Source organism: Arachis stenosperma, chromosome 9, assembly GCF_014773155.1.
Source record: "Arachis stenosperma cultivar V10309 chromosome 9, arast.V10309.gnm1.PFL2, whole genome shotgun sequence".
Lineage (NCBI taxonomy): Eukaryota > Viridiplantae > Streptophyta > Magnoliopsida > Fabales > Fabaceae > Arachis > Arachis stenosperma.
In genome coordinates, this window is record NC_080385.1 from 73387217 (window position 1) to 73413747 (window position 26531).

At 40.9% G+C, this 26531-nt stretch overlaps 1 non-coding gene across 1 annotated transcript; it reads left to right on the plus strand.

Annotated features, from left to right (window-relative positions):
- Nucleotides 1-3399: 3399 nt before the first annotated feature.
- LOC130953353 (small nucleolar RNA R71) lies at nucleotides 3400-3503 on the plus strand. Its single transcript, XR_009075523.1, has one exon. It is a non-coding gene; the product is annotated as a small nucleolar RNA R71 (small nucleolar RNA).
- Nucleotides 3504-26531: the final 23028 nt, after the last annotated feature.

Sequence of the window (26531 nt, forward strand, 5' to 3'; positions counted from 1 at the left end):
GAAAATTTAGCCTTGCCAAAGTAGAGGACTTACCGGCTATTTTGTAGAATTCATGGGAGATGACTTCATGAACTTCTACTTCCTCTTCAATCATGATGCTATGAATCATGATGGCCCGATCCACAGTAACTCCAGATCGGTTGCTAGTGGGGATGATGGAGTGTTGAATGAACTCCAACCATCCTCTAGCCACAAGCTTGAGGTCTAGTCTTCTTAGTTGAACCGGTTTGCCTTTGGAGTCTCTTTTCTATTGAGCTCCTTCCACACATATGTCCATAAGGACTTGGTCCAACCTTTGATTAAAGTTGACCCTTCTAGTGTAGGGGCGTGCATCTCCTTGCATCATGGGTAAGTTGAATGCCAACCTCACATTTTTCGGACTAAAATCTAAGTATTTCCCCTGAACCATTATAAGATAATTCTTTGGATTCGGGTTCACACTTTGATCATGGTTCCTAGTGATCCATGCATTGGCATAGAACTCTTAAACCATTAAGATTCTGACTTGTTGAATGGGGTTGGTTAGAACTTCCCAACCTCTTCTTTGGATCTCATTTCGGATCTCCGGATACTCATTTTCTTGAGCTTGAAAGGGACCTCAGGGATCACCTTCTTCTTGGCCACAACATCATAGAAGTGGTCTTGATGGGCTTTGGAGATGAATCTTTCCATCTCCCATGACTCGTGTCTTCCCTTTCCTTTTTCTAGAGGATTCTCTGGCCTTAGATGCCATCAATGGTAATGGAAAAACAAAAAGCTTATGCTTTTACCACATCAAACTTAAAATATTGCTCGCCCTCGAGCAAGAGAAGAAAGAAAAGAAGAAGAAGAAGAAAAAAATATGGAGGAGAGGGGGAGATGTGTATTCGGCCAAGAAGGAGAAGAGAGGTTTGTGTTGTGTGAAAATTAAGGAGAATGGAGGGGTTTATATAGGGAAGTGAGATAGGGTAGGTTCGGCCATTTAGGGTGGGTTTAGGTGGGAAAGATTTTTGAATTTTGAAGGTAGGTGGGGTTTATGGGGAAGAGTGGATGGATGTGAGTGGTGAAGGGGGTAATTGGGAAGAGAGATTGAGGTGATTGGTGAAGGGTTTTTGGGAAAGTCTGTTATAGGATTAATTAGGAGGTAAGGTGGGAATATGGTAGGTGGGGATCCTGTGGGGCCCGCAGATCCTGAGATGATCCTGTGGGGTCCACAGATCCTGAGGTGTCAAGGATATACATCCCTGCACCAATTAGGTATGTAAAATGCCTTAGCATACCATTCTGGCATTTAAACGCCGAAGTGATGCACGTTCTGGGCGTTCAACGCCCATGTGTAGCGTGTTTCTGGCGTTGAACGCCAGTTCCATGCTTCTTTCTGGCGTTTAGTGCTAGCTTTCCTCAGGGCATATTCCTGGCGTCCAAACACCAGGATGTTGCTTGTTTCTGGCGTTCAGCGCCAGCTCCATGCTCTGTTCTGGCGTTGAACGCCAGCCAGATGCTCCTTACTGGCGTTTAAACGCCAATAAGTCCTTCCTCCAGGGTGTGATTTTTCTTCTGCTATTTTTAATTTTAATATTTTTTTCGTGACTCCACATGATCATGAACCTAATAAAACATAAAAGAAAAATGAAAATAAAATAAAATTAGATAAATAAAAATTCGGTTGCCTCCCAACAAGCGCTTTTTTAGTGTCACTAGCTTGACAGTGGGCTCTCTTGGAGCCACAAAGGTGATCAGGTCAATGTTGTGGACTCCCAACACCAAATTTAGAGTTTGGATATGGGGGTTCAACACCAAACTTAGAGTTTGGTTGTGGCCTCCCAACACCAAACTTAGAGTTTGATTGTGGGGGCTCTGTTTGACTCTGTACTGAGAGAAGATCTGCATGCTTACTCTCCCTTGTTACAGAAGGATAGACGTGTGCCTTAAACACAAGGTAGTCCCCATTCAATTGAAAGACTAATTCTCCTCTGTTAACATCTATCACAGCTTCTGCTGTGGCTAGGAAAGGTCTTCCAAGGATGATGCATTCATCCTCCTCCTTCCTAGTGTCTAAGATTCTAAAATCAGCAGGAATGTAAAGGCCTTTAACCTTTACCAACACGTCCTCTACTAATCCATAGGCTTGTCTTACTGACTTGTCTGCCAATTGTAATGAGAATAAGGCAGGCTGTACCTTAATGATCCCCAGTTTCTCTATTACAGAGAGTGGCATAAGGTTTATGCCTGACCCTAGAGCACACAGGGCCTTGTTAAAGGTCATGGTGCCTATGGTACAGGGTATTAAGAATTTACCAGGATCTTGTCTCTTTAGAGGTAAAGTTTTCTGAACCCATGTATCTAGTTCACTAATGAGCAAGGGAGGTTCACCTTCCCAAGTCTCATTACCAAACAACTTGGCTTTCAGCTTCATGATGGCTCCTAGATATTAAGCAACTTGCTCTCCAGTCACATCTTCATCCTCTTCTGAGGAAGAATAGTCTTTAGAGCTCATGAATGGCAGAAGGAGATTTAGTGGAATCTCTATGGTCTCTATATGAGCCTCAGATTCCTTTAGGTCCTCAATAGGGAAGTCCTGCTTGTTTGAGAGACGTCCCAGGAGGTCTTCCTCACTAGGATTTTTGTCCTTCTCCTCCCTTGTGCATTCGGCCATATTGATTACATCAATGACCTTGCACTCTCCTTTTGGATTTTCTTCTGTATTGCTTGGGAGAATACTGGGAGGAGTTTCAGTGACTTTCTTACTCAGCTGGCCCACTTGTGCCTCCAAATTTCTGATGGAGGACCTTGTTTTCACTCATGAAACTTAAAGTGGCCTTAGACAGATCAGAGACTAAATTTGCTAAATTAGAGGGGCTCTGCTCAGAATTCTCTGTCTGTTGCTAAGAAGATGATGGAAAAGGCTTGTTATTGCTTAGCCTGTTTCTTCCACCATTATTAAAGCCTTGTTGAGGCTTTTGTTGATCCTTCCATGAGAAATTTGGATGATTTCTCCATGATGAATTATAGGTGTTTCCATAAGGTTCACCCATGTAATTTACCTCTGCTATTGCAGGGTTCTCAGGATCATAAGCTTCTTCAGAAGCTGCCTTTTTAGTACTGTTGGATGCATTTTGCCATCCATTCAGACTTTGAGAAATCATGTTGACTTGCTGAGTCAACACTTTGTTCTAAGCTAATATGGCATTCAGAGCATCAATTTCAAGAACTCCCTTCCTCTGAGGCGTCCCATTATTCACGGAATTCCTTTTAGAAGTGTACATGAATTGGTTATTTGCAACCATGTCAATAAGTTCTTGAGCTTCTGCAGGCGTTTTCTTTAAGTGAATGGATCCACCTGCAGAATGGTCCAATGACATTTTGGAAAACTCAGATAGACCATAATAGAATATATCTAATATGGTCCATTCTGAAAACATGTCAGAAGGACACTTTTTGGTCATCTGCTTGTATCTTTCCCAAGCTTCATAGAGGGATTCACCATCTTTTTGCTTGAAGGTCTGAACATCCACTCTAAGCTTGCTCAACTTTTGAGGAGGAAAGAATTTATCCAAGAAGGCCGTGACCAGCTTATCCCAGGAGTCCATGCTATCTTTAGGTTGTGAGTCCAACCATGTTCTAGCTCTGTCTCTTACAGCAAAAGGGAAAAGCATGAGCCTGTAGACTTCAGGATCTACTCCATTTGTCTTAACAGTCTCACAAATCTGTAAGAACTCAGTTAAAAAATGATAAGGATCTTTAGATGGAAGTCCATGAAACTTGCAGTTCTGTTGCATCAAAGTAACTAATTGAGGTTTCAGCTCAAAATTGTTTGCTCCAATGGCAGGAATTGAGATGCTTCTTCCATCAAACTTGGACGTTGGTTTAGTGAAATCACCAGCATCCTCCTTGCATTATTGTTGTTGGGTTCGGCTGCCCTCCTTCCTTCTCTGTTCGAAATTTCAGAAAGGTTGCCTCTGGATTGTTGTAATTTAGCTTCTCTAGTTTCCTTTTCAGAGTCCTTTCAGGTTCTGGATCAGCTTCAACAAAGATGCCTTTTTCCTTATTCCTGCTCATATGAAAGAAGAGAAAAAAAAAGAAGAGAAATCCTCTATATTTTGGACAAAGAGGATCCTTATTATTAGTAGAAGAAGAAAGGAATAAGAGGAAATCCAATCACAAGGGTGAGGATAGACGCAGTGATTGGAGATGAGACAGGTGAAGAGAAATGTTAGTAAATAAATAATAAATAGAAGAAGAGAAGAGAGGGAGAATTCGAAATAATTTTGAAAAGTAGTTAATGATTTTCGAAAATTAAAGATAAGATATAATTAAATTAAAATTTAAAACAATTAAAAAGAATTTTTAAAAAAGAGATGAGATATTTTCGAAAATTAAAGAGGGTAAAGTAGTTAGGTGATTTTGAAAAGGATAAGAAACAAACAAAAAGTCAAATAGTTAGTTGAAAAAGATATTAAAATTAAATTTGAAAAGATAAGAAGATAAGAAGTTAGAAAAGATATTTTAAAATCAAATTTTTGAAAAAGATAAAGTTTTGAAAAAGATATGATATAAAAGATAAGATAAGTGGTGCACGAAATTGCAATCACACTTTTGCAATCCCGCACAACTAACCAGCAAGTGCACTGGGTCGTCCAAGTAATACCTTACGTGAGTAAGGGTCGATCCCACGGAGATTGTCGGCTTGAAGCAAGCTATGGTTATCTTGTAAATCTTAGTCAGGATATCAAAGATTATCAGGGTTCATTGTGAAAAGTAAAAGAACATGAAATAAGTACTTGTTTTGCAGTAATGGGGAACAGGTTGAGGTTTTGGAGATGCTCCATCTTCTGAATCTCTGCTTTCCTACTGTCTTCTTCATCAAACACGCAAGGCTCCTTCCATGGCAAGCTGTATGTAGGGTTTCACCGTTGTCAATGGCTACCTCCCATCCTCTCAGTGGAAATGTTCAACGCACCCTGTCACGGCACGGCTATCCATCTGTCGGTTCTCAATCAGGCCGGAATAGAATCCAATTATTCTTTTGCGTCTATCACTAACGCCCCGCCCTCAGGAGTTTGAAGCTCGTCACAGTCATTCAATCATTGAATCCTACTCAGAATACCACAGACAAGGTTTAGACCTTCCGGATTCTCTTGAATGCCGCCATCAATTCTAGCTTATACCACGAAGATTTTGATTAAAGAATCCAAGAGATATCTACCCAATCTAAAGTAGAACGGAGGTGGTTGTCAGGCACGCGTTCATAGTTGAGAATATGATAAGTGTCACGGGTCATCATATTCATCCGGATTAAGAACAAGTGATATCTTAGAACGGAAGCAAGCATGATTGAATAAGACATAGTAATTGCATTAATCCATCAAGACACAGCAGAGCTCCTCACCCCCAACCATGGAGTTTAGAGACTCATGCTGTAAGAAGTACACAAAGAAACGTGTAAAGTGTCATGAGGTACAGATACAATGTCAAAAGATCCTATTAATAGTGAACTAGTAACCTAGGGTATATAGAAGTGAGTAAATGACGTAAAAATCCACTTCTGGGTCCACTTAGTGTGTGCTTGGGCTGAGCATTGAAATTTTCATGTGTAGAGACTTTTTCTGGAGTTAAACGCCAGCTTTCATGCCAGTTTGGGCGTTTAACTCCAATTTTTATGCCAGTTCCAGCGTTAAACGCTGGAAATTTTGAAGCTGATTTGCAACGCCAGTTTGGGCCATCAAATCTCGGGCAAAGTATGGACTATTATACATTTCTGGAAAGCCCAGAATGTCTACTTTCCAACGCCATTGAGAGCGTGCCAATTGGGTTTCTATAGCTCCAGAAAATCCACTTCGAGTGCAGGGAGGTCAGAATCTAACAACATCTGCAGTCCTTTTCAGCCTCTGAATAAGATTTTTGCTCAGGACCCTCAATTTCAGCCAGAAAATACCTGAAATCACAGAAAAATACACAACTCATAGTAAAGTCCGAAAAGTGAATTTTCACTAAAAACTACTAAAAATACTAAAACCAATTAAATTATACTAAAATATACTAAAACAATGCCAAAAAGCGTACAAATTGTCCGCTCATCACAACACCAAACTTAATTGTTGCTTGTCCCCAAGCAACTGAAAATCAAAATAAGATACAAAAGAAGAGAATACTATAGACTCCAAAATATCAAGGAAACTTAGCCCCATTAGATGAGCGGGACTAGTAGCTTTTTGCTTCCGAACAGTTTTTGGCATCTCACTTTATCCTTTGAAGCTCAGAATGATTGGCATCTATAGGAACTCAGAACTCAGATAGTGTTATTGATTCTCCTAGTTAAGTATGATGATTCTTGAACATAGCTATTGTATGAGTCTTGGCTGTGGTCCAAAGCACTCTGTCTTCCAGTATTACCACCGGATACATATATGCCACAGACACATAATTGGGTGAACCTCTTCAGATTGTGACTCAGCTTTGCTAGAGTCCCCAATTAGAGGAGTCCAGGGTTCTTAAGCACACTCTTTTTGCCTTGGATCACAACTTTATTTCTTTCTTTTTCTTTTTCTCTTTCTTTTCTTTTTTTTTTCTTCACTACTCTTTCTTGCTTCAAGAATCAATCTGATGATTTTTCAGATCCTCAATAACAGTTCTCTTTTTCCTTCATTCTTTCAAGAACCAACAATTTTATCATTTTTAAAACAACAATTCAAAAGACATATGCACTGTTCAAGCATCTTCGGAAACAAAAATATTGTCACCACATCAAACAATTCACTAGTTTCAAATCGAAATCCTGTACTTCTTGTTCTTTTGTGATTAAAGCATTTTTCGTTTAAGAGGTGATGGATTCATAGGACATTCATAGCTTTAAGACATGATTTTAAATTTTATTATTATGAATTAAGAACAAGACTCAAAATAGATATAAGATGAGATTAAAATAGAAAAAAATTTAAATAGGCTCCTAATGATAGAGGTTTTTCACAGAGTTAGGACTCAACAACCTTGATTTTGAGAAGTGGATGCTCCCTCAATTGAGGGGAACTTTTGGCTTTTCAGTTCTTGAAGTTCACGCCCTTGCTTCTCTTGTTCCTTCAGCAATTTGCAGAGCATGCAGTTCTGATTCTGCTGTTCTTCCTTAAGTTGCTCCATATCTCTTGCAACTTGGTGATAGATGCTTCTAGGCTGGCCCAGTAGCCAATTTCAGGAATTCAGGAGGAACTCCTGCGCCCTCCTTTTGATAGAGTTGTCTTGCATTTGTCCTTCCATTGACTTCTTGGTGATTGGATGTTCAATGGTATGAATTCATCTACTCCCATCTTTACCCCAGCCTCTTTACAGAGCAAGGAGATCAAGCTTGGTAAGCCAATTTGGCTTCAGTGGAATTCTTATTTGCAATTGTGTAGATCTCACAAGCAATCACATGATGAACCTCCACTTCTTTTCCAAGCATAATGCAATGAATCATCACTGCTCTCTTGATAGACCTCAGAACGTTGCTATGACAGTATGGAACGCCCAATGAAGTCTAGCCAACCTCTTGCAATTGGTTTGAGGTCTCCCTTCTTGAGTTGGTTTTGGGACACCCTTTGAATTGGTTATCCACTTAGTTCCAGGGAGGCATATGTCCTCTAGAACTTGATCCAACTCTTTATCTGCTTTCACCATTCTCCTATTAAAGGATTCAGGATCATCTTGCAGTTGAGGCAATTTGAAGATTTCTCTTATTTTGTCCAGATGGAAGTACATAACTTTCCCTCTGACCATGGTTCTGTAAGTATGGTAGCATTCCAGTCATTCTCTCTTATCTGTTAGCCACAGATTTGAGTAGAATTCCTGAACCATATTCCTTCCAACCTTTATCTCAGGATTGGTTAGAACTTCCCATCCTCTGTTTCGAATTTGCTCTTGGATCCCGGATTCATCTTCAGATCAAATTTAACTTCCGGGATCACTGACCTCAGACCCATTATTTTGTGATAATGGTCTTCATGTCTTTGGTAGAACTTCTCTTGATTCCAAAGATTCTTTGGATTATTCTCTTTCTTTCCTCTTAAATTGGTTTATTTTCCCTTAGGAGCCATGATCTTGATGAATCTTGGCTTTAGTGATCCGAAAATTCCAAAGATTCTTTGGATTATCTCTTTCTTTCCTCTTAAATGGTTTGTTTTCCCTTAGGAGCCATGATCTTGATGAATCTTGGCTTTAGTGATCACGAAAGCACACAAGCAAAAAAGAAGGAGGAGAGAGAGGAGAAGAGCAAATTCGAATGGTGTGGGGGAATGGTGAGGCCGAACGTGTTTTTATAAGGGGGGAAAGGAGATTTCAAAAAAATTGAAAGGAGATTTGAGAAGATATGAAGAGAATTTGAGAGAAGGTGAGTTTTTGAATAAGATTTGGGATTGATTTGACAGAGATTTGAAGAATGATTTTATTTTTGAGGATTTGAAAGTGAATGATGAAAGGTTGAGATGTGTTATGTAGAAAAGTATGGGTAAGAAAAGGAAAGTTTAAAAAATTTGATTGGAACGCAAAATCTTGGTCCCCACCTTTCTGGCGTTAAACGCCCAGAATGGCATCCATTCTGGCGTTTAACGCCCATTTGCTGCCCATGTGGGCGTTAACGCCCAGCCAGGTGCCCTGGCTGGCGTTAAACGCCAGAATTCCCTTTATCACTGGGCATTTGCTAAACGCCCAGGATGCTGCACACCTGGCGTTAAACGCCCAGAATGGTGCCCATTCTGGCATTAACGCCCAAAATGGCACCTTTACTGGCGTTAAACGCCCAGAATGGTGCCCATTCTGGCGTTTAACGCCCAAAGTACCCCTTACTGGCGTTTTTCGCCAGTAAGCTCTTTTCTCTGCTTTTGCACTGAATCCTTCTGTAACTCTGTGAATTCCTTCATTTTTGATACTGCCTTTGTAAGAACAAAACATATAACCTGCTAATGACTGGGTTGCTCCCAGCAAGCGCTTCTTTACTGTCTTTAGCTGGACCTTTACTGAGAATCACTCAAGTCTCAGTTTTGAGCATTCTTGCTCAAAATTGCTTTCAAGTAATGCTTGATTCTCTGTCCATTAACAATGAACTTTTTGTCAGAATCAATATCCTGAAGCTCAACATATCCATATGGTGACACTCTGTAATCACATACGGACCCTCCACCGGGATTTAAGTTTTCCTGGAAACAATTGAGCCTAGAGTTGAAGCGCAGGACTTTTTGTCCTGGCTCAAAGACTCTGGATGACAACTTCTTGTCATGCCACTTCTTTGCCTTTTCCTTATAAATTTTGCATTTTCAAAGGCATGAGTCTGAACTCCTCTAGCTCATTTAGCTGGAGCAATCTTTTTCACCAGCTAACTGAGCATCCATGTTTAGGAATCTGGTTGCCCAGTAGGCTTTATGTTCCAGTTCACGGGCAGATGACAGGCCTTCCCATACACCAGTTGGTATGGAGAGGTTCCTATAGGAGTCTTGAATGCTGTTCGGTATGCCCACAGAGCATCATCCAAACTCTTTGCCCAATCCTTTCTTCGGGCCATCACAGTCCGTTCTAGGATTCTTTTTAGCTCTCTGTTAGAGACTTCAGCTTGCCATTGTCTGTGGATGATATGGAGTTGCCACTTTGTGGCTAATTCCATATCTGACCATAGTAGAGTATAGCTGTCTATTGCAGAAATGAGTGCCCCCATCACTGATTAGTACTCTGGGAACACCAAACCTGCTGAAGATGTGTTTCTGGAGGAATTTCAGCACGGTCTTGGTATCATTAGTGGGTGTAGCAATTGCTTCTACCCACTTAGATACATAGTCCACTGCTACCAGAATGTAAGTGTTTGAGTATGATGGTGGGAATGGACCCATGAAGTCAATTCCCCATACATCAAACAATTCTATCTCTAATATCCCTTGTTGAGGCATGGCATATCCGTGAGGCAAGTTACCAGCTCTTTGGCAACTGTCACAGTTACGCACAAACTCTCGGGCATCTTTATTGAGAGTAGGCCAGTAGAAGCCACATTGGAGGACTTTAGTGGCTGTTCGCTCACTTCCAAAATGTCCTCCATACTGTGATCCATGGCAGTGCCATAGGATCCTTTGTGCTTCTTCTCTGGGTACACATCTGCGGATCATTCCGTCTGCACATCTCTTAAAGAGATACGGCTCATCCCATAGGTAGTACTTGGCATCTGAAATTAATTTCTTTCTCTGCACTCTGCTGTACTCCTGTGGTATGAACCTCACAGCTTTATAATTTGCAATATCTGCAAACCATGGAGCTTCCTGGATGGCAAAGAGTTGCTCATCTAGGAAAGTCTCAGAAATCTCAGTAGAAGGGAGGGACGCCCCAGCTACTAGTTCTATTCGGGACAGATGATCAGCTACCTGGTTCTCTGTTCCTTTTCTGTTCTTTTCTATATCAAACTCTTGCAGAAGCAACACCCATCTTATAAGCCTGGGTTTTGAATCCTACTTTGTGAGTAAGTATTAAGAGCAGCACGGTCAGTGTACACAATCACTTTGGATCCCACTAGATAGGATCTAATTTGTCAATGGCATAGACCACTGCAAGTAACTCTTTTTCTGTGGTTGTGTAATTCTTCTGTGCATTATTTAGAACACGGCTGGCATAATAAATGACGTGCAGAAGCTTGTTATGCCTCTGTCCCAACACTGCACCAATGGCATGGTCACTGGCATCACACATTAGTTCAAATGGTAATGTCCAATCTGGTGCAGAGATGACTGGTGCTGTGACTAGCTTGGCTTTCAGGGTCTCAAATGCCTGCAGACACTGTGTGTCAAACACAAATGGTGTGTCAGCAGCTAGCAGGTTGCTCAAAGGTTTTGCAATTTTCGAAAAATCCTTTATGAACCTTCTGTAGAATCCTGCATGCCCCAGAAAGCTTCTGATTGCCTTAACATTGGCAGGTGGTGGTAATTTTTCAATTACCTCTACCTTTGCCTTATCCACCTCTATTCCCCTGCTTGAAATTTTGTGCCCAAGGACAATTCCTTCAGTCACCATAAAGTGACATTTCTCCCAGTTTAAAACCAGGTTAGTCTCTTGGCACCTTTTCAGGACAAGTGCTAGGTGGTCAAGACAGGAGCTGAATGAGTCTCCATATACTGAGAAGTCATCCATGAAGACTTCCAGGAATTTTTCCACCATATCAGAGAAGATGGATAACATGCATCTCTGAAAGGTTGCAGGAGCATTACACAGACCAAAAGGCATCCTCCTGTAGGCAAACACGCCAGAAGGGCAAGTAAAGGCTGTTTTCTCTTGGTCCTGAGGATCTACTGTAATTTGGTTGTAACCTGAATAGCCATCCAAAAAGCAGTAATAATCATGACCAGCTAGTCTTTCTAGCATTTGGTCTATGAATGGTAAAGGAAAATGATCCTTTCTGGTGGCTGTATTGAGCCTTCTGTAGTCAATACACATACGCCACCCTGTGACTGTTCTTGTAGGAACCAGTTCATTTTTTTTCATTATGAACCACTGTCATGCCTCCTTTCTTGGGGACAACTTGGACAGGGCTCACCCAGGGGCTATCAGAAATAGGATAAATAATCCAGCCTCTAGTAATTTAGTGACCTCTTTCTGCACCACCTCCTTCATGGCTGGATTTAGCCTCCTCTGTGGTGGACCACTGGTTTGGCATTATCCTCCAACAGGATCTTGTGCATGCATCTAGCTGGGCTAATGCCCTTAAGATCACTTATGGACCACCCAAGAGCTGTCTTATGTGTCCTTAGCACTTGAATCAGTGCTTCCTCTTCCTGTGGATTTAAGGCAGAGCTTATAATCACTGGAAAAGTGTCACCCTCTCCCAGAAATGCATACTTCAAGGATGGTGGAAGTGGTTTGAGTTCAGGTTTGGGAGGCTTATCCTCCTCTTGAAGAATTTTCGAAAATTTCTTTGTTTCCTCTGGTTCTTCTTGATCAGGTTGAGCATCCTTGAAGATGTCCTCAAGCTCTGATTCTAGGCTTTCAGTCATATTGATCTCTTCCACCAAAGAGTCAATAATGTCAGCGCCCATGCAGTCATTTGGTGTGTCTGGATGCTGCATAGCTTTCACAGCATTCAACTTGAACTCATCCTCATTGACTCTCAGGGTTACTTCCCCTTTTTGTACATCAATGAGAGTTCGTCCAGTTGCTAGGAAAGGTCTTCCTAGAATGAGAATTGCACTCTTGTGCTCCTCCATTTCCAGCACCACAAAGTCAGTTGGAAAGGCGAATGGCCCAACCTTGACAATCATATCCTCTATTATGCCTGATGGATGTTTAATGGAGCCATCAGCAAGTTGGAGGCATATCCGGGTTGGTTTGACTTCTCCAGTCAACCCAAGCTTTCTAATAGTGGATGCAGGTATTAGATTGATGCTTGCTCCAAGATCACATAGGGCTGTCTTGGTGCAAGCACCTTCTAATGTGCATGGTATCATAAAGCTTCCTAGATCTTGAAGCTTTTCTGGTAAGCTTTTCAGAATGACTGCACTGCATTCTTCAGTGAGAAATACTTTTTCAGTTTCTCTCCAATCCTTCTTATGACTTAAGATCTCTTTCATGAACTTAGCATAAGAAGGTATTTGCTCAAGTGCCTCTGCAAACGGAATTTTTATTTCAAGAGTCCTTAGATAATCTGCAAAGCGGGCAAATTGTTTATCCTGCTCCGCTTGGCGGAGTTTCTAAGGATAAGGCATCTTGGCTTTATATTCTTCAACCTTAGTTGCTGCAGGCTTATTCCTTACAGAAGTGGTTGAAGAATCCTTTTTAGAGGGATTACTGTCAGCACTCTCAGGTGTCTGATCCTCCCTTGGCATCTGAACGCCAGGAATGGGTGAAGATTGGGCGTTTAACGCCAATTTCTCCCCCTTTTCTGGCGTTTGAACGCCAGAACTGGGCAAGGAATGGGCGTTTAACGCCAGCTTTCCTTCCCTTTCTGGCGTTTGAACGCCAAAAGTATTCCTCTCTGGGCTCTTACTGTCCTCAGAGGGATTTTGGGTAGTGGCTTGGTTATCCTCTGTCAATTGTTCCTTATTTGACTTTTTGCTCTTTTGAGTGGTGTTGTTCAGTGTCTTCCCACTCCTCAGTTGAATTGCTTGACACTCTTCTGTTATCTGTTTAGATATCTGCTGTTTTGCTCGATTCAACTGCAGTTCTATGTTCTTGTTAGCAACTTTAGTTTCATGGAGCATCTCTTTAAATTCTGCTAACTGTTCTATCATCAGGAGCAATTGTTGATTAAGCTCAATCATCTGTTCTTGAGGATTAGGATCAGTGACTACTGCCATGACTTCCTCTTTTGGAGAGAACTCATTGCTAGTGTACAAATATTAGTTTCTAGCAACAGTGTCTATAAGCTCTTGAGCTTCTTCAATTGTCTTCCTCATGTGTATAGATCCACCAGCTGAGTGGTCTAGAGACATCTGAGCTTTTTCTGTAAGTCCATAGTAGAAGATGTCTAACTGTACCCACTCTGAAAACATTTCAGAGGGGCATTTTCTTAGCATACCTCTATACCTCTCCCAGGCATTATAAAGGGATTCATTATCCTCTTGTTTAAAGCCTTGGATGTCCAGCCTTAGCTGTGTCATCCTCTTTGGAGGGTAAAAATGATTCAGGAATTTGTCTGATAACTGTTTCCATGTCTTTATGCTTGCTGTAGGTTGGTTATTCAACCACCTTTTAGCTTGATCTTTTATAGCAAATGGAAACAGTAATAGTCTGTAGACATCCTGATCCACCTCCTTATCATGTACTGTGTCAGCGATTTGTAAGAACTGTGCCAGAAACTCAGTAGGTTCTTCTTGTGGAAGACCGGAATACTGGCAATTTTGCTGCACTATGATAATGAGTTGAGGGTTTAGCTCAAAGCTGCTTGCTTTGATGGGAGGTGTACAGATGCTACTCCCATATGCAGCTGTAATGGGGTTAGCGTATGACCCCAGAGTCCTTCTGGACTGTTCAATTCCACTTAGGTCTATGATGGATAAAGGGAAATGATATGGATTGCAAGTAGATAAATATATATATTTTTTTTGACCGAAAATAATAAAATAAAATAAATGGAAGATAAAGTCAAATTTCGAAAACTAAAAGAAAATAAGATCAAAGCAAATTGAAAACTGAATCAATTAGTCAATTAAAAAGATTTTGAAAAAGATTTGATTTTTGAAATGAGGAGAGAGAAAAACAACAAAATGACACCAAACTTAAAATTTTTAGGAAATCAAACACTAATTTTCGAAGATTTTTAAGGGAAAAGCACAAAAAGGACACCAAACTTAGAATTTTTAAGGATCAAAAAGGGACTAGGGACATGCAAATTCGAAAATTAAAAGAAAAGCAAAAGCATGCAATTGACACCAAACTTAAAATATGAAACTAGACTCACTAAAAGACTCTAAACCAACAAAAATAAAACAGTCCTAATCTAAGCAACAAGATAAGCCGTCAGTTGTCCAAACTCGAACAATCCCCGGCAACGGCGCCAAAAACTTGGTGCACTGGGTCGTCCAAGTAATACCTTACGTGAGTAAGGGTCGATCCCACGGAGATTGTCGGCTTGAAGCAAGCTATGGTTATCTTGTAAATCTTAGTCAGGATATCAAAGATTATCAGGGTTGATTGTGAAAAGTAAAAGAACATGAAATAAGTACTTGTTTTGCAGTAATGGGGAACAGGTTGAGGTTTTGGAGATGCTCCATCTTCTGAATCTCTGCTTTCCTACTGTCTTCTTCATCAAACACGCAAGGCTCCTTCCATGGCAAGCTGTATGTAGGGTTTCACCGTTGTCAATGGCTACCTCCCATCCTCTTAGTGGAAATGTTCAACGCACCCTGTCACGGCACGGCTATCCATCTGTCGGTTCTTAATCAGGCCGGAATAGAATCCAATGATTCTTTTGCGTCTGTCACTAATGCCCCGCCCTCAGGAGTTTGAAGCTCGTCACAGTCATTCAATCATTGAATCCTACTCAGAATACCACAGACAAGGTTTAGACCTTCTGGATTCTCTTGAATGCCGCCATCAATTCTAGCTTATACCACGAAGATTCTGATTAAAGAATCCAAGAGATATCTACCCAATCTAAAGTAGAACGGAGGTGGTTGTCAGGCACGCGTTCATAGTTGAGAATATGATGAGTGTCACGGGTCATCATATTCATCCGGATTAAGAACAAGTGATATCTTAGAACGGAAGCAAGCATGATTGAATAAGAAACAGTAGTAATTGCATTAATCCATCAAGACACAGCAGAGCTCCTCACCCCCAACCATGGGTTTTAGAGACTCATGCTGCAAGAAGTACACAAAGAAACGTGTAAAGTGTCATGAGGTACAGATACAATGTCAAAAGATCCTATTAATAGTGAACTAGTAACCTAGGGTATACAGAAATGAGTAAATGACGTAAAAATCCACTTCTGGGTCCACTTAGTGTATGCTTGGGCTGAGCATTGAAGCTTTCATGTGTAGAGACTTTTTCTGGAGTTAAACGCCAGCTTTCATGCCAGTTTGGGCGTTTAATTCCAATTTTTATGCTAGTTCCAGCGTTAAACGCTGGAAATTTTGAAGCTGATTTGCAACGCCAGTTTGGGCCATCAAATCTCGGGCAAAGTATGGACTATTATACATTTCTGGAAAGCCCAGGATGTCTACTTTCCAGCGCCGTTGAGAGCGCGCCAATTGGGCTTCTGTAGCTCCAGAAAATCCACTTTGAGTGCAGGGAGGTCAGAATCCAACAGCATCTGCAGTCCTTTTCAGCCTCTGAATCAGATTTTGCTCAGGACCCTCAATTTCAGCCAGAAAATACCTGAAATCACAGAAAAACACACAAACTCATAGTAAAGTCCAGAAAAGTGAATTTTCACTAAAAACTACTAAAAATATACTAAAAACCAATTAAATTATACTAAAAACATACTAAAAACAATGCCAAAAAGCGTACAAATTATCCGCTCATCAGTTGCCTTTTCTGTTGAGAAAGGTTTAATGTCTGAATCATATATTTTAAATTTCTTGTTAGGCAAGTCATTAATTTTAAAAATTAAATCTTTTTAAATTGTTTTTCAATCATATCTTTTCAATCATATCTCTTTAAAACCATAACTTTTCAATCATATCTTTTTAATCACATCTTTTTCAAAATAATTTTCAATCATATCTTTTTGATTTCTAATTTCAAAATCTTTTTCAAAATCAATTTATTTCTTTCCCAACTTTAATTTTCGAAAATCATTCATCAAATTTTCAAAATTTCTCTTGATAAGTTCGAATTCTTCTACCTCCTCCTTCTATTCTTCTTTTCCTCTGACACCTCAAGGGATCTCTATACTGTGACATAGAGGATTCCATATTTTCTTGTTCTCCTCTCTTTCATATGAGCAGGAACAAAGACAAAAACATTCTTGTTGAGGCTGACCCTGAACCCGAAAGGACCTTGAAGTGGAAGCTAAGAGAAGCTAAAGCACTACTCTCTGGAGAGGACCTAACAGAAATCTTCAAACAAGAAGAAGACATGGCAGCCGAAAACAACAACAATGCCAACAATTCAATGAAGGTGTTGGGTGACTTTACTGCACCTACTCCCGACTTCTATGGGAGAAGCATCTTTATCCCTGCCATTTGAGCAAACAACTTTGAGCTTAAGCCTCAATTAGTTTCTCTAATGCAACAGAACTGAAGTTTCATAGACTTCCATTGGAAGATCCTCATCAGTTTTTAGCTGAATTCTTGCAAATCTGTGAACTGTTAAGACCAATGGGGTTGACCCTGAGGTCTACAGACTTATGCTATTCCCTTTTGCTGTAAGAGACAGAGCTAGGATATGGTTGGACTCACAACCTAAAGAAAGCCTGAACTCTTGGGAAAAGCTAGTCAATGCCTTCTTGGCAAAATTCTTTCCACCTCAAAAATTGAGTAAGCTTAGAGTGGAAGTCCAAACCTTCAGACAGAAGGAAGGTGAATCCCTCTATGAAGCTTGGAAAAGATACAAACAATTGATCAGAAAGTGTCCTTCTGACATGCTTTCTGTATGGAGCATCATAGGTATCTTCTATGATGGTCTGTCTGAACTGTCCAAGATGTCATTAGATAGCTCTGCTGGAGGATCTCTTCATCTGAAGAAGACGCCTGCAGAAGCTCAAGAACTCATTGAAATGGTTGCAAATAACCAATTCATGTACACTTCTGAAAGGAATCATGTGAACAATGGGACGAATCAGAAGAAAGGAGTTCTTGAGATTGATACTCTGAATGGCATATTGGCTCAGAACAAAATATTGACTCAGCAAGTCAATATGATTTCTCAAAGTCTGTCTGGAATGCAAGCTGCACCAGGCAGTACTAAGGACGCTTCATCTGAAGAAGAAGCTTATGATCCTGAGAACCCATCAATGGAAGAGGTGAATTACATGGGAGAACCCTATGGAAACACCTATAATCCTTCATGGAGAAATCATCCAAATCTCTCATGGAAGGATCAACAGAGACCTCAACAAGGTTTCAACAACAATAATGGTGGAAGAAATAGGTTTAGCAATGGCAAGCCTTTTCCATCATCTTCTCAGCAACAGACAGAGAATTCTAAGCAGAGCAACTCTAACTTAGCAACCATGGTCTCTGATCTAATCAAAATCACTCAAAGTTTAATGACTGAAACAAGGTCCTCCACTAGAAACTTGGAGGCACAAGTGGGTCAGCTGAGTAAGAAAGTTACTGAACTCCCTCATAGTATTCTTCCAAGCAATACAGAAGAGAATCCAAAAGGAGAGTGTAAGGCCATCAACATGGCCGAATTTGGAGAGGAGGAAGAGGCAGTGATTGCCACTGAGGAAGACCTCAATGGACGTCCAATGTCTTCCAATGAGTTCCCTAATAAGGAACCATGGGAATCTGAGGCTCACACTGAGACCATAGAGATTCCATTGGATTTACTTCTGCCATTCATGAGCTCTGATGAGTATTCATCCTCTGAAGAGGATGAAGATGTCATTGAAGAGCAAGTTTCTAAGTACCTTGGAGCAATCATGAAGCTAAATGACGAGTTATTTGGTAATGAGACTTGGGAGGATGAACCCCCTTTGCTCACCAAAGAACTGGATGACTTGACTAGGCAGAGATTACCTCAAAAGAGACAGGACCCTGGGAAGTTCTCAATACCTTGTACATTAGGCACCATGACCTTCGAGAAGGCTCTGTGTGACCTAGAGTCAAGCATAAACCTCATGCCTCTCTCTGTAATGGAGAAGCTAGGGATCTTTGAGGTACAAGCTGCAAGAATCTCACTAGAGATGGCAGACAATTCAAGAAAACAAGCTTATGGACTTGTAGTGGATGTTCTGGTAAAGGTTGAAGACCATTACATCCCTGCTAATTTCATAGTCCTAGAGACTGGGAAGTGCATGGATGAATCCATCATCCTTGGCAGACCCTTCTTAGCCACAACAAAGGCTGTGATTGATGTTGACAGAGGAGAATTGATCATTCAAGTGAATGAAGAATCCTTTGTGTTTAAGGCTCAAGGATATCCCTTTGTAACCATAGAGAGGAAGCATGAAGAGCTTCTCTCAAAATAGAGTCAAACAGAGCCCCCACAGTCAAACTCTAAGTTTGGTGTTGGGAGGCCACAACCAAATTCTAAGTTTGGTGTTAAACCCCCACATTCAAATTCTAAGTTTGGTGTTGGGAGGTTCCAACATTGCTCTGAACATCTGTGAGGCTCCATGAGAGCCCACTATCAAGCTACTGACATTAAAGAAGCGCTTGTTGGGAGGCAACCCAATGTTATATTTATCTATTTTCCTTTGTTATTTTATGTTTTCTGTAGGTTGATGATCATGTGAAGTCACAAAAACAATTGAAAAAGCAAAAATAGAATGAAAAACAGAATGAGAAATAGCACACCCTAGAGGAAAAACTTGCTGGCGTTTAAACGCCAGTAAGGGCAGCAAAGGGCATTTAACACCCAGTCTGGCACCATTCTGGGCGTTTAACGCCAGAAAGGGTTACCAGACTGGCGTTTAACGCCAGGAATGGGCAAGAAACTGGTGTTTAATGCCAGAAAAGGGCAGCAGCCCGGCGTTTAAGGCCAGGATTGGCAGAAAGTGCGTTTTGCACGCCACTTGGTGCAGGGATGAGCTATCCTTGACACCTCAGGATCTGTGGACCCCACAGGATCCCCACCTACCCTACCACTCTCTCTCTTCTTCACCCATTCACCAATCACCTCAATACCTCTTCCCCAAAAATCCCTCACCTATCAAATCCCACCATTCTCTTCACCACTCACATCCATCCTTCATAAAACCCCACCTACCTCACCATTCAAATTCAAACCACTTTCCCTCCTAAACCCACCCATAATGGCCGAACCCTACCCCTCTCTCCACCCCTATATAAACCCATCTTCACTCCTTCATTTTCACACAACCTAAACACTACTTCTCCCCCTTGGCCGAAACACAAAGCCCCCCTTTATCTCCTCTATTTCTTCTTTTTCTACTCTCTTCTTTCTTCTTTTGCTCGAGGACGAGCAAACCTTCTAAGTTTGGTGTGGTAAAAGCATTGCTTTTTGTTTTTCCATAACCATTTATGGCACCTAAGGCCGGAGAAACCTCTAGAAAGAGGAAAGGGAAGGCAAAAGCTTCCACCTCCGAGTCATAGAAGATGGAGAGATTTATCTCAAGGGTGCATCAAGACCACTTCTATAAAGTTGTGGCCATAAAGAAGGTGATCCCCGAGGTCCCTTTCAAACTCAAAAAGAGTGAATATCCGGAGATCCAACATGAGATCCAAAGAAGAGGTTGGGAAGTTCTTACCAACCCCATTAAACAAGTCAGAATCTTAATGGTTCAAGAGTTTTATGCCAATGCATGGATCACCAAGAACCATGATCAAAGTGTGAACCCGGACCCAAAGAATTGGCTTACAATGGTTCGGGGGAAATGCTTAGATTTTAGTCCGGAAAATGTAAGGTTGGCATTCAACTTGCCCATGATGCAAGGAGATGAACACCCCTACACTAGAAGGGTCAACTTTGATCAAAGGTTGGACCAAGTCCTCATAGACATTTGTGAAGAGGGCGCTAAATGGAAGAGAGATTCAAGAGGGAAGCCGGTTCAACTAAGAAGGCATGACCTCAAGCTCGTGGCTAGGGGATGGTTGGAGTTTATCCAATGCTCAATCATTCCCACTAGCAACCGATCCGAAGCTACTATGGACTGGGCTATCATGATTCATAGCATCATGATTGGAGAGGAAGTAGAAGTTCATGAGGTTATATCCCAATAACTTTATAAGGTGGCGGACAAGTCCTCTACGTTGGCAAGGTTAGCCTTCCCTCATCTCATTTGTCACCTCTGTAATTCTATTGGAATTAACATAGAGGGAGACATCCTCATTGATGAGGACAAGCCCATCACTAAGAAGAGGATGGAGCAAACAAGAGATCCCACTCATGGACATGAGGAAATTCCTCATCATGAAATCCTTGAGATGCCTCAAGGGATGCACTTTCCTCCACAAAACTATTGGGAGCAAATCAACACCTCCCTAGGAGAATTGAGTTCCAACATGGGACAATTAAGGGTGGAGCACCAAGAACATTCCATCATCCTCCATGAAATTAGAGAAGACCAAAGAGTCATGAGAGAGGAGCAACAAAGGCAAGGAAGAGACATTGAGGAGCTCAAGCACTCCATAAGATCTTCAAGAGGGAGAACAAGCCGCCATCACTAAGGTGGACCCGTTCTTTAATCTCCTTGTTCTTTATTTTTCTGTTTTTCGAATTTTTATGCTTATGTTTATCTATGTTTGTGTCTTATTACATGATTATTAGTGTCTTTGTGTCTATGCCTTAAAGTTATGAATGTCCTATGAATCCATCACCTTTCTTAAATGAAAAATGTTCTTAATTGAAAAAGAGAAGAATTGCATGAATTTCGAATTTTATAACAGATTAATTATTTTGATGTGGTGGCAATACTTTTGATTTCTGAATGTATGCTTGAACAGTGCATATGTCTTTTGAATTTGTGGTTCATGAATGTTAAAATTGTTGGCTCTTGAAAGAATGATGAAAAAGGAGACATGTTACCGAGGATCTGAAAAATCATAAAAATGATTCTTGAAGCAAGAAAAAGCAGTGAATTCAAAAAAAAAAGAAAAAAAAAGAGCAAGCAGAAAAAGCCAATAGCCCTTTAAACCAAAAGGCAAGGGTAAAAATAAAAAGGATCCAAGGCTTTGAGCATCAGTGGATAGGAGGGCCCACAGGAATAGTATCCTGGCCTAAGCGGCTAAACCAAGCTGTCCCTAACCATGTGCTTGTGGCGTGAAGGTGTCAAGTGAAAACTTGAGACTGAGCGGTTAAAGTCGTGATCCGAAGCAAAAAGAGTGTGCTTAAGAACCCTGGACACCTCTAATTGGGGACTCTAGCAAAGCTGAGTCACAATCTGAAAAGGTTCACCCAGTTATGTGTCTGTGGCATGGATGTATCTAGTAGTAATACTGGAAAACAGAGTGCTTTGGGCCATGACCAAGACTCATAAAGTAGCTGTGTTCAAGAATCATCATACTTAACTAAGAGAATCAATAAACACTATCCGGATTCTGAGTTCCTATAGAAGCCAATCATTCTGGATTTCAAAGGATAAAGTGAGATGCCAAAACTGTTCAGAGGCAAAAAGCTAAAAGCCCCGCTCATCTAATTAATACTGATCTTCATAGATGTTTTTGGAATTCATTGTATATTCTCTTCTTTTTATCCTATTTGATTTTCAGTTGCTTGGGGACAAGCAACAAAGTTTGGTGTTGTGATGAGCGGATAATTTATACACTTTTTGACATTGTTTTTAGTATGTTTTTAGTATGTTTTAGTCAGTTTTTATTATATTTTTATTAGTTTTTATTTAAAATTCATTTTTCTGGACTTTACTATGAGTTTGTGTGTTTTTTTGTGATTTTAGGTATTTTCTGGCTGAAATTGAGGGACCTGAGCAAAAATCTGATTCAGAGGCTGAAAAGGACTGCATATGCTGTTAGATTCTGACCTCCCTGCACTCGAAGTGGATTTTCTGGAGCTACAGAAGCCCAATTGGCGCGATATCAATTGTGTTGGAAAGTAGATATCCTGAGCTTTCCAGCAATATATAATAGTCCACACTTTGCTCGAGATTTGATGGCCCAAACCGTCGTTCCAAATCAGCTCAAGACTGCCCGGCGTTAAACGCCGGAACTGGCACAGAAGTGGGAGTGAAACGCCCAAACTGACACAAAAGCTGGCGTTTAACTCCAAGAAAAGTCTCTACACATGAAAGCTTCAATGCTCAGCCCAAGCACACACCAAGTGGGCCCGGAAGTGGATTTTTATGTCATTTACTCATTTTGTAAACCTTAAGCTACTAGTTCTCTATAAATAGGACCTTTTGCTATTGTATTTTCATCTTGGTTCTTCTGGTTCCCTCTCTGGGGCCGAAGCCAATGATCACCATTATCACTTTTGTATTTTCAACGGTGGAGTTTCTACACACCATAGATTAAGGTGTGGAGCTCTGCTGTACCTCGAGTATTAATGCAATTACTATTGTTCTTCTATTCAATTCAGCTTATTCTTGTTCTAAGATATTCATTTGCACCCAAGAACATGATGAATGTGATGATTATGTGACGCTCATCATCATTCTCACTTATGAACGCGTGCCTGACAACCACTTCCGTTCTACATGCAAACAAGGTTTGAATGTTTATCTCTTGGATTCCTTAATCAGAATCTTCGTGGTATAACCTAGAATTGATGGCGGCATTCTTGAGAATCTGGAAAGTCTAAACCTTGTCTGTGGTATTCCGAGTAGGATTCAAGGATTGAATGACTGTGACGAGCTTCAAACTCGCGATTGTGGGGCGTTAGTGACAGGCGCAAAAGAATCACTGGATTCTATTCCGACATGATCGAGAACCGACAGATGAATAGCCGTGCTGTGACAGAGCGCGTTGAACATTTTCACTGAGAGGACGGGACTGTAGCCATTGACAACGGTGATGCCCAACATACAGCTTGCCATGGAAAGGAGTAAGAAGGATTTGATGAAGACAGTAGGAAAGCAGAGAGACGGAAGGGACAAAGCATCTCCATACGCTTATCTGAAGCTCTCACCAATGAATTACATAAGTATCTCTATCTTTATTTTATGTTTTATTTATCTTTTAATCATTCATCCTCCATGACCATTTGAATCCGCCTGAATGAGATTTACAAGATGACCATAGCTTGCTTCATACCAACAATCTCCGTGGGATCGACCCTTACTCGCGTAAGGTTTATTACTTGGACGACCCAGTGCACTTGCTAGTTAGTTGTGCGAAGTTGTGATAAAGAGTTGAGATTGCAATTGAGCGTACCATGTTGATGGCACCACTGATGATCACAATTTCGTGCACCACTTGTCCCTAAGCAACTGAAAACAAAATAGAATAAAAGGAAGAGTATATACAATGAATCTCATAATATCAATGAAACTTAGTCTCAATTATATGAGTGGGGCTAGTAGCTTTTTGCTTCTAAACAGTTTTGGCATCTCACTTTATCCTTTGAAATTCAGAATGATTGGCATCTACGGGAACTAAGAATTTTAGATAGTTTTATTGATTCTCCTAGTTCAGTATGTTGATTCTTGAACACAGCTACTTTATGAGTCTTGGCCGTGGCGCTAAGCACTTTGTTTTCCAGTATTACCACCGGATACATAAATACCACAGACACATAACTGGGTGAGCCTTTTCAGATTGTGACTTTAGCTTTGCTAAAGTCCCCAATTAGAGGTGTCCATAGTTCTTAAGCACACTTTTTTTTCTTTGGATCACAACTTTAACCGCTCAGTCTCAAGCTTTTCACTTGGACCTTCATGCCATAAGCACATGGTTAGGGACAGCTTGATTTAGCCACTTATGCTTGGATTTTATTTCCTTGGGCCCTCTCCTATCCACTGATGCTCAAAGCCTTGGATCCTTTTTACCCTTGCCTTTTGATTTAAAGGGCTATTGGCTTTTTCTGCTTGCTTTTTCTTTCTCTTTCTTTTTCTTTTAATTTTTGCCACTTTTTTTTTCTTTTGCAAGCCCTTTTTTTTTTCTTTTTCACTGCTTTTTCTTGCTTCAAGAATCAATTTTATGATTTTTCAGATTATCAATAACATTTTTCTTTGTTCATCATTCTTTCAAGAGCCAACAAATTTAACATTCGTAAACTTCACTATGAAAAAATATGCACTGTTCAAGCAATCATTCAGAAAACAAAAAGTATTGCCACCACATCAAAATAATTAAACTAATTTCAAGATAAAATTTGAAATCCAAGTACTTCTTGTTCTTTTGTAATTAAGCATATTTTTCATTTAAGAGAGGTGAAGGATTCATGGAATTATTCATAGCTTTAAGACATAGACACTAGACACTAATGATCATGTAATGAAGACACAAACATAGACAAACATAAAGCATCAAATTTGAAAAACAGAAAAATAAGAACAAGGAAATCAAAGAACGGGTCCACCTTAGTGATGGCGGCTAGTTCTTCCTCTTGAAGATCCAATGGAATGCCTGAGCTCCTCTATGTCTCTTCCTTACCTTTGTTGCTCCTCCCTCATAGCTCTTTGATCTTCTCTAATCTCATGGAGAATGATGGAGTGCTCTTCGTGCTCCACCCTTAGTTGGTCCATATTGTAACTCAAGCCTTCCAAAGAGGTGTTGAGTTGCTCCCAATAGTTGTGTGGAGGAAAATGCATCCCTTGAGGAAGCTCAGGGATTTCTTGATGAGGAATTTCCTAATGCTCTTGTTGAGGTCCATGAGTGGGCTCTCTTGTTTGCTCCATCTTTTTTTTAGTGATGGGCTTGTCCTCCTCAATGAGGATGTCTCCTTCTATGTCAATCCCAACCGAATTGCATAGGTGACAAATGAGATGAGGAAAGGCTAACCTTGCTAAAGTGGAGGACTTGTCAGCCACCTTGTAGAGTTCTAAAGGTATGATCTCATGAACTTCCACTTCCCCCCCAATCATGATACTATGGATCATGATGACGATCCACAGTTACTTCGGATCGGTTGCTAGTAGGAATGATAGAGCGTTGGATGAACTCAAACCATCCTCTAGCCACAGGCTTAAGGTCGGGTCTTCTCAATTAAACTGGCTTGCCTCTTGAGTCTCTTTTTCATTGAGCTTCTTCCACACATATGTCCCTGAGGACTTGGTCCAACCTTTGATCAAAGTTGACCCTTCTAGTGTAGAGGCGTGCATTTTCTTGCATCATTGGCAAGTTGAACGTAAACCTTACATTTTCCGGACTGAAATCTTTGTATTTCCCCCGAACCATTGTAAGCCAATTCTTTGGATTTGGGTTCATACTTTGATCATGGTTCCTAGTGATCCATGCATTGGCATAGAACTCCTGAACCATTAAGATTCCGATTTATTGAATGGGGTTGGTGAAAACTTCCCAACCTCTTCTTTGGATCTCATGTCGGATCTCCGGATACTCATTCTTCTTGAGCATGAAAGGAACCTCAGGGATCACTTTCTTCTTGGCCACAACTTCATAGAAGTGGTCTTGATGGACCTTTGAGATGAATCTCTCCATCTCCCATGACTTGGAGGTGGAAGCTTTTGCCTTCCCTTTCCTCTTTCTAGAGGTTTCTCCGGCCTTAAGTGCCATAAATGGTTATGGAAAAACAAAAAGAAATATTTTTACCACAATAAACTTAAAAAGTTTGCTCATCCTCGAGCAAAAGAAGAAAGAAAAAAGGGGAAGAAGAGGAAAATAGAGGAGATAGAGGGAGAGATAGGTTTGGCCAAGGGGGTAGGAGAGGGTTTTTGATGTGAGAAAATGAAGGAGTGAAGAGGGGTATTTATAGGGAAAGAGAGGGAGAGTGGCCATATGGAATTGGGTGGGTTTGGGAGGGAAAAGTGTTTGAATTTGAAAGTGAGGTAGGTGGGGTTTTTTGGGGAAGAGGGATGGAGGTGATTGGTGAAGAGAATATAGGGAAGAGAATAGGATTTGATAGGTGAGTGGTGTTTTGGGTAGAGTGTTATAGAGATGTGTGAGGGGGAGAGAGAGAGGCGGGGTGGGTGGGGATCCTGTAGGGTCCACAGATCCTGAGGGGCCAAGGACTTCTCATCCCTGCTCCATTTAGGCGTGCAAAAATGCCCTTAATGTGCAATCCGGGCATTTAACGCCAGACTGCTGCCTGTTTCTGGCGTTAAACGCCAGCTTTTATACCTTTCCTGGCGTTTAACGCCAAGTTGTTGCTCTCTTCTGGTGTTAAATGCCAGTCTGGTGCCCCTTTCTGGCATTAAACGCCCAGAATGGTGCTAGATTGGGCGTTTAACGCCCATTCTGCTACTCTTACTGGCGTTTAAACGCCAGTAAGTTCTTCCTCCAGGGTGTGCTATTTTTAATGCTGTTTTTGAATTTGTTCTAACTTTTGCATTTGTTTTTGTGACTCCATATGATCATCAACCTAAAGAAAACATAAAATAACATAGATAAAATTGGGTTGCCTCCCAA